At 38.9% G+C, this 7,500-nt stretch overlaps 1 protein-coding gene across 1 annotated transcript in view; it reads right to left on the bottom strand.

The window, feature by feature from the left end:
* The window catches only part of LOC138019644 (beta-1 adrenergic receptor-like), an 11,264-nt gene extending 6,391 nt beyond the window's left edge, over window positions 1–4,873 (bottom strand). Inside the window, exon 1 of the mRNA XM_068866498.1 lies at window positions 4,741–4,873. The gene's annotated coding sequence lies outside the window, so the exon portion shown is untranslated. The remainder of the gene's footprint in view (window positions 1–4,740) is intronic.
* Window positions 4,874–7,500: the final 2,627 nt, after the last annotated feature.

Below are 7,500 nucleotides of genomic sequence, written 5' to 3'. Positions count from 1 at the left end.
AAGTAATAAAAGAGAATAATGATTAGTATAACCCCTTCCAAAATTAAGATCATTCCACAATATTCTAACAAAATAGGAAGAGAGCACAAATCTAATACATCCCTAATCCTGAGAAACAAAAGACACCAGCCACCCATTTTGGTGTACCAAATAAATGAAACCACATGAAATACGGGTACTTGCATGAGATTATATCTGTAACAATTTTCTTGATTCATTGAGTAACTCAGTTTACTATCAAATTAATTTTGTCATAATGATAAAAGTACACATATAGTGGTGGAACTCGTGGAACAAATCTTGAAAATATATTGCCAGATGCTTTCTTTGTCTTCAACACTTTTCCAAAAAAAATTATGTGTGATGAGGTATTTAACAATTATTCCATGAGCGCACGTTGGATATGAGATGGTAAATAGCCAACGAGGCGCGTAGCGCCGAGTTGGCTATAACCAGTCTCATATCCAACAAGCGCGAATGGAATAATTGTTTTATTAAATTCCTTTAAACTCCAAAAGTTTAGAAGTACGAAATGCGAGCGAAAAAAGCGAGCAAATCCGAGCGAAATAAAAAAAACTTGATGAGAACCGATGCGATGTCGTGTAACACCTTGTGGTCAGACAGACGCAGGCTCGTCACAAAAACATTTCTTACCTTTTCGCGTACTTCTAAACGTCGGAATTTAACCCAGCTGTCCAGAAAAACTTTTTTTTTGCTTTCTTCAGAGAGAAATTTCGCTTTCCGGCGAAAAAACTTTTAGCTTGGCAACACTTAGATCAATCATTTACCATATAAGGTCAAACCAAGGTATATGAGCTGATAACCGAGATTGAGTGAACCAATCAGAGCACGAGAATTGCATTATCCCAGGTTGAGAATTTAATAATTAACAATTATTCCTCGAGCCCGAATGGGCTCTGAGTCAATAGCCCATGAGGCCGAAGGCCGAATGGGCTATTGACTCAGAGGCCATGAGGGCGAGAGGAATAATTGTTTTAGTAAAATCCAACTAGTTGGTCAAAAAAATATCGAGACAAAACATTTAAAGCTAGACTTTAATTGTTGTTTTGGTTTTCAAAGCCAGCGCTCTTCGCTACTAGTGGGCTATAACAAATAGCCTACTAGTAGCTCAACCAATCAGAACGCAGCATTGATAATAGTCCACTAGTTGGATTTTACTAATTGTAAATATATAAATGCATCACTTGTTTAAAAGCAACAATCAGCTTCTAAGTCTTTCAGACTTTCAGCTGTTTGACTGCATTACAGCTTTTTTACAGAAACATGCCTCAAAGGAATTTTTTCATGGCACCAACCTTTTCTTTTATCTGGGGCTTCCTCCAACTCCTCTTCCATAGATGATACATGTAGTGGTATGTACTGTATGTTGCAAGAAGAAGGCATCCTCTTGGCTTGCCTCAGCACTTTCTGTAACCAACTCTCTGCCCAAATTTCCCAGCAATCTTTTAATGAACCAATTCCCAGCTGTCCCCACCTCCAATTTGAACTGTAAATCAACAAACAAATATAGTGAAAAGTTTCAGTTTTCTTGGAAAAAATTAATTCAACCAAAAATTATTACTGCTACTTACAGATAAAAGATGTCATAAGAATTTCATGCAGATAAGAACACTCAATATCACATGTCTAAAAAAAAAATGCTGGTAATAATAAAGCTGATTATTTCTAAGGTGTATGACAACTGCAGACTGCCTAGAAATAGCGATTTTAAACACCCATTTTAACTAAAACGTTTAGCTTTCAATAACTGTGAGTTACGGTTAGTTTGGGGTCTGCACTCTACAAGTGTCAGACAATGTCACTTCGGTTATAATGTAAGTGTTTGAAAAGCAGACTCGTCAAACTTTGGCTCTCTTTCCTTTAAACGCCAATAATAACAATCTCATGCAGGCATTAACATACTATTTGCATTGAATACTATAGTTTAAATGACAGCTGAAGCTTTCTGCTTTCTGTCATCATGTCATTTGCGGTGAGAGCACTCTAATACCAAATCATTTGCTTAACCATTTGATCTAAAGCTTCATTATTCTTGTGAAATACATACGATTTTGTTAAAGCACTTAAGCCAAATTAAATATCCTTGCCTGACAAATTTGGGACTTGAAGGTGCATGTAAAAGGTTTGAATTCTACATAAGCTTACATTAAATTGTCATTTTTGAAGACAATAAGGCCCGATCAGACGCCATACTTTTCATGAGCCGAACTTAATACATGAAAAGTTCGACGTTTGAATCAATTAAGAACGGCTATTTTAACTTGGAATAGCTCAGGCGTTCTTTTCGCCTGGCCTAGACGGAAATTCGGCTTTAGCATGGCCGTGGATCGGCTTTGATTTCAGACGTCGAACGTTTCATGTGCCGAACTTCATGATCATGCATAAACCATGTTTTGCCTTCTACATGAAAATCGCTGACAAAATCAATTGGTTTTCTTGGTAATGGCTTTGGAACTGCTGTGGAGGGGCCAGTTAAGTTCGACTTCTGAATCAACAGGCGTACTTTTGTTAATTTGTGTCGGTCGAACTCGAATAAAGTTCGGCTCATGAAAAGTACGCAGTGTGTGAATCGGGCCTAAGGCATCAAATATTATCTGCTCATAGTTCAGTTAACGCTTACCTTTTTGCTTGAGTTGTTGTAAGCATTTCCTTGCTTTGGATCAGCATTTAAAGAGTAAACAAACGAAAAACTCGTCAGCACATTTTGTGATCGTTGATTCAAACTCGAGTAAAACCGCCGAAAGACCCGCCGAAATCAGTAAAGGGCTGCACCGGTGACTGCTGACCAAAACGGCTCACTAGTTTCCAGTCTGTTCTCTAGTGTGTTACCCAATATGGCGGAAATGATGGCGGAGGATAACGATCTTTCTTTCTTACCGCGTCGTCCAATTAGAAACGAAAAAACCAGCAAGATTCAGAGCGGCCTCATCGTATTAACCCTCACTAAAATGTGGAAAGATACCGGCCTTCATTAACAGGATTTTAATCCTGTAAAACTGTTGACTTGGAGGGCAGTATACTTTACTCTTAATTAGTGGAGTACTAAATAAGAGGCGTACATTTTACTGCGTTTAATTTTACTCCACTTTTTCACTCCAACTCCTCGAAAACAAAGAATTAATTGGTGGATTTCAAAAAAATAAAACAACCCCAATTCCACATCTTAGAATGGATAAACTTAAATTTACTCTACAAAAATACATAGGAGTAAAATCCTCGTCTACTTTTTTTCTCAAAAAGTAAGTGGGGTAGACTTCACTCAGTATCCCGATAAATAGGAGTAAAATTAACTCCAGCATATTATATTACTCTGTAGGGAGAGTAAAATTTACTCTAGCAAAGTCAATGCCTTTGAGTATTAAACTAGTAAGAGTAAAAATTACTCTTGGTGGAGTTAAATTAACTCCTCTTGCGAGTACATTTTACTCCGCTTTATTTTACTCCACTTTTTCACTCCAGCACTGGAGTGAAATTGACTCTTTGAAAATAACAGTGTAGTTCTGTGATCATTTTAGCTGTGAAAAACGAATATTTAGGTGATTTCTTAATGTAATTATTTCAGTAGACCGCTTCGATAAGAGCCCTGAGGCCACAAGAATAGGAATACGAAGGAACAATTAAAGAAGGAATCGTAAACTTATATCAGCTTGGTGTCTTCGACTGCGCGTGTAACAACCCGGGAGCGAGGTTTTCATTTCTAACTTGAGCGAAACCATTACAATGGTTGTTAAGACCCATTATCAGTTATTAATTCAAAGAACTGTGGTAGTTTCTAGACAAGTTGAAAAGTAAAACAGAAGATGTTGCTATCCGTCGCTCAAGAACTCATGTCGCATAAGTTGGCATGCAATGTTTTTGAGCCACGGATAGCAATAGGAAGTGACCTGCTTCACAACTTGTCAAACTAAAAGTGTGATTATTCTGAAAGTGCTTTAACCCTTCCACCACGGGAAATGTTGATGCCTTTTAGCTTCCCTGAAGAAATCACAGTAATTATCATTGTGGAGTCTTTGAACTCCTCAAAACCATCCTGTTGTTTAATTTGAATGTCAGCTGTACAGGGGCATTTTCAGGTGTTTTTCAGTGTTGCTGGAAAAAACATTATCTCTTTCCCATCCAGCTGATCAAATTTATTTCCCAGCCAGGAATTCCGCGCGCTTTCAAATCGACAAAACCGGGACAAAACAGGTTTTTTCCGCAAGCGCAATCACTCTGACCAGCCGTCGTATGTTTGTGACTACTCTCTGGGAGAGGGAAGGGTTTTTTTTTTTTTTTTTTTTTTTTTTAGTCGTCCTCAGTCTTCAGAGTTTCTACAGCCAGCTCGGGGTGAAATGCTAGAAAAAGTCAGTAATTCCCAGGCAAAACCTCTATCAATAACAAAATTTCCCAGCCAGCTCATCGAAACACCTGTATTATTGCCAGCCAGCAAGATTCCTCTGGTGAACAGATAATGTGAGGAACAGATTCGTTGGGTGCCCCTGGCTGTATTCCCTAAATCGACACAGTTGGTTTACAACAACATTTTATGTAAAGAAAACGACAAAACTTTTGAAATTACAAGACATGTTTCGACATAAACCTCTGTCATCTTCAGTTGATTAATGTACAAAGCGTTAAAGTTGAATTTATAAGTCGGAAAAAGTGCTAATTATGCCAGTAACAACGGAATGTACATAAAACGTAACAATGTGAGAATTAAAAGGATAGTTTTAAATTTACCTGATGCAGTTGTTGATTAAGAGAAGGTTGTTCTCTTTGAATATGAAAAGCCTCTTTTATCTTGAGTTGAAAAGTTGTAGAGGCATGATCTAAAATATGGAAACAGTCCCCGTAAGACAGGGCGCGACATTGTTCGGAATTCTGTAGGTGTTTGAAAATGTGAGAGGCCCTATCACTGACTGAGTGCTCACGCACGCGTGTGGCAACCCGCGCACATGCAAACTTATAAACCACACGTGAACGAAGCCCGCTAGGCGATTTTCAAACACCTACAGAATTCCGAACAATGTCGCGCCCTGTCTTCAGGGGACTGTTTCCATATTTTAGATCACGCCTCTACGACTTTTCAACTCAAGATAAAAGAGGCTTTTCATATTCAAAGAGAACTTCTCTTAATCAACAACTGCATCACGTAAATTTAAAACTGTCCTTTTAATTCTCACATTGTCACGTTTTATGTACATTCCGTTGTTACTGGCATAATTAGCACTTTTTCCGACTTATAAATTCAACTTAACGCTTTGTACATTAATCAACTCAAGATGACAGAAGTTTCTGTCGAAACATGTCTTGTAATTTCAAAAGTTTTGTTGTTTTCTTTAAATTTCTGACTTGCCTGCTGATATCAAGAACTTTTCATATATAAGCATAGCGAATATATGCAGACACAATAAGTAAACTTGTTGCTGATTATAAGTGTCTTGCTCCAGTAAATAGTATTAATGACTGAAACGTGTAACGTTTTAGTATAATTTGGACATCGATTATCGAAGAGAGAGTGAGACGAAGTGGTCAACTCCAATTTTTAATGAAATAATGAGTCCCGAGATACAGAGGAAATCCCAACAATCTACTATTGTACTCACAAAATAACTAGATCAACTAAACGTATCAATGTGGTCAATTACAAAAGTCACATCCTGTTGGTATTTACAAACATCACACAAGTAGATTTTGCAACAAAATGATGAGTGTCTCAAAAACGAAGACCCTAACACCCCTATGATCCTAAAACCCTGCAAACTCTAAACCTCGGAAACGAATAAAGTACCCCAAAACCATAAATTTGGCTAACCCTAGGCCTAAAGTTGGTTTTTAGGCCTAGGGTTAGCCAATTGAGGGTTTTGGGATACTTTATTCTTTTGCAAGTTTTAGGGCTCTTAGGGTCTTTGTTTTAGAGACACCCCAAAATGATTCTGAGTTTGCACAACTTGCTTGTGTTTATGCTTGTACTGCAAATTTAAACCAGCTCACAATGTTGCATTCTCTTTGGATATGGACCATCAATGTAATGAGTGAAATGCATAGATTAAAATTCACACGGTGAGGTATTTATGGAAAACAAATTAAACCTCACATAATAAACAATTATTGGATGAGGTTGAGCATGATATCATGAATTATGAAAACCGAGGTCTGTGTTATCTGTCGAAGCTGAAGGCTATTATGACAACAACCGTTTCCCTTCTAGGAGGTGTCTAACACCAGTCGATTTTTATCACCAGATTCTACTCCCCTTTGGAGCAAAAGTGTTAAACAAAGACTCTGGTCAACCCTAACAGAAATTCAATATTGTCAAAACTTGTTTACACTGTGACGCGCCTTACCATTGCCACCTGACAGAGTTTTTTAAAACTACTACGCCAATCTGGGTGTGCGAATTTGATTGACAGTTGACAGTCACCCCTCCTTGCAAAGTTTGCACACTTGTAAGTTGAACTCCGTTGCATAGGGTGTGGAGTTGACGTATTTACACACAGTTGTTAAATGTGAAACTTTGTTGCGTGGCCACAGTAAGGCACGTTGCACTGTAATGGAAACATACTCTTTCAGTGAGTGACTAACCCATTGACTCCTGGGGTTTCCTCATTGACGAGTTCTGGGGTGAAAGTGTTAAAGGATGTGTTCTTCAGGAATTAGATAACAAAATTAATGCTTGGAGCCAGTGTAAGCATCATGTAAAAAATGATCGAAATATAAAAAAAATATCGCTGTTTGACAAAACTACATTTTTGTCAAAAATGGCTATCGCCCGAGGGGGGGGGGGGGGGGTACTCCCATATGGAACAGACGGGAATGTTCGTCGGAATTTTTTAATTTAACCCCTAAAGGAGACCATCTGGGCGTGGCTCAAGCTTTCTGCGACCCCTAAAGGAGACCAATCTGGGCATGGCTTAAGCAAAATTTGACCCCTAAAAAACAAGTTAAAAAAGAAAATTTGACTTCTGTTTCTCTTCGCGTAATTCTGTGTTTCTTCGCGGAACCCTAAACGAGACCTTGGCAGCTGAAAATATTGGCGCTTTGCCCAGAACACCCTAAGCGAGACCAAAATCCAAAATTTACACCCCTAAGCGAGACAACGAGCATCCCCGTCTGTTTCATATGGAAGTCCCCCCCCCCCCCCCCGGGGGGGGCTATTGCACCCAAGGTGTCCAAACATTTCCATAAAGCTCTGGTTTGGAGAGAGGATCTGGATCCGGATAACGCACTGGTACAGCATGGGTACAGCATGGGTACACTGGTACAGCATGGGTTTAGGTCGGGATGTGCCATAACCCTGGCTCTTTCAGGAGTAGAATTAACAGAAATAATGGATCACATTGGTTGGAATCGTAGGCACACTGCTTTGCATTACCTACAACTAGCGAAAGTGCTAAATCCTTCTGGGGCCTCTGCTCGATTGGCTTCTAGCGAAGTAATGTGTTAACAATACGTGGACCGATCTAAATGAACTGAAGCGCTTCATTTGTGCGTTCCCAG

The sequence above is a fragment of the Montipora capricornis genome, chromosome 10 (genome assembly GCF_036669925.1).
Source record: "Montipora capricornis isolate CH-2021 chromosome 10, ASM3666992v2, whole genome shotgun sequence".
NCBI lineage: Eukaryota > Metazoa > Cnidaria > Anthozoa > Scleractinia > Acroporidae > Montipora > Montipora capricornis.
Note: the sequence above shows the minus strand (reverse complement) of the source record. Positions and strands in the feature narration are given on the sequence as shown.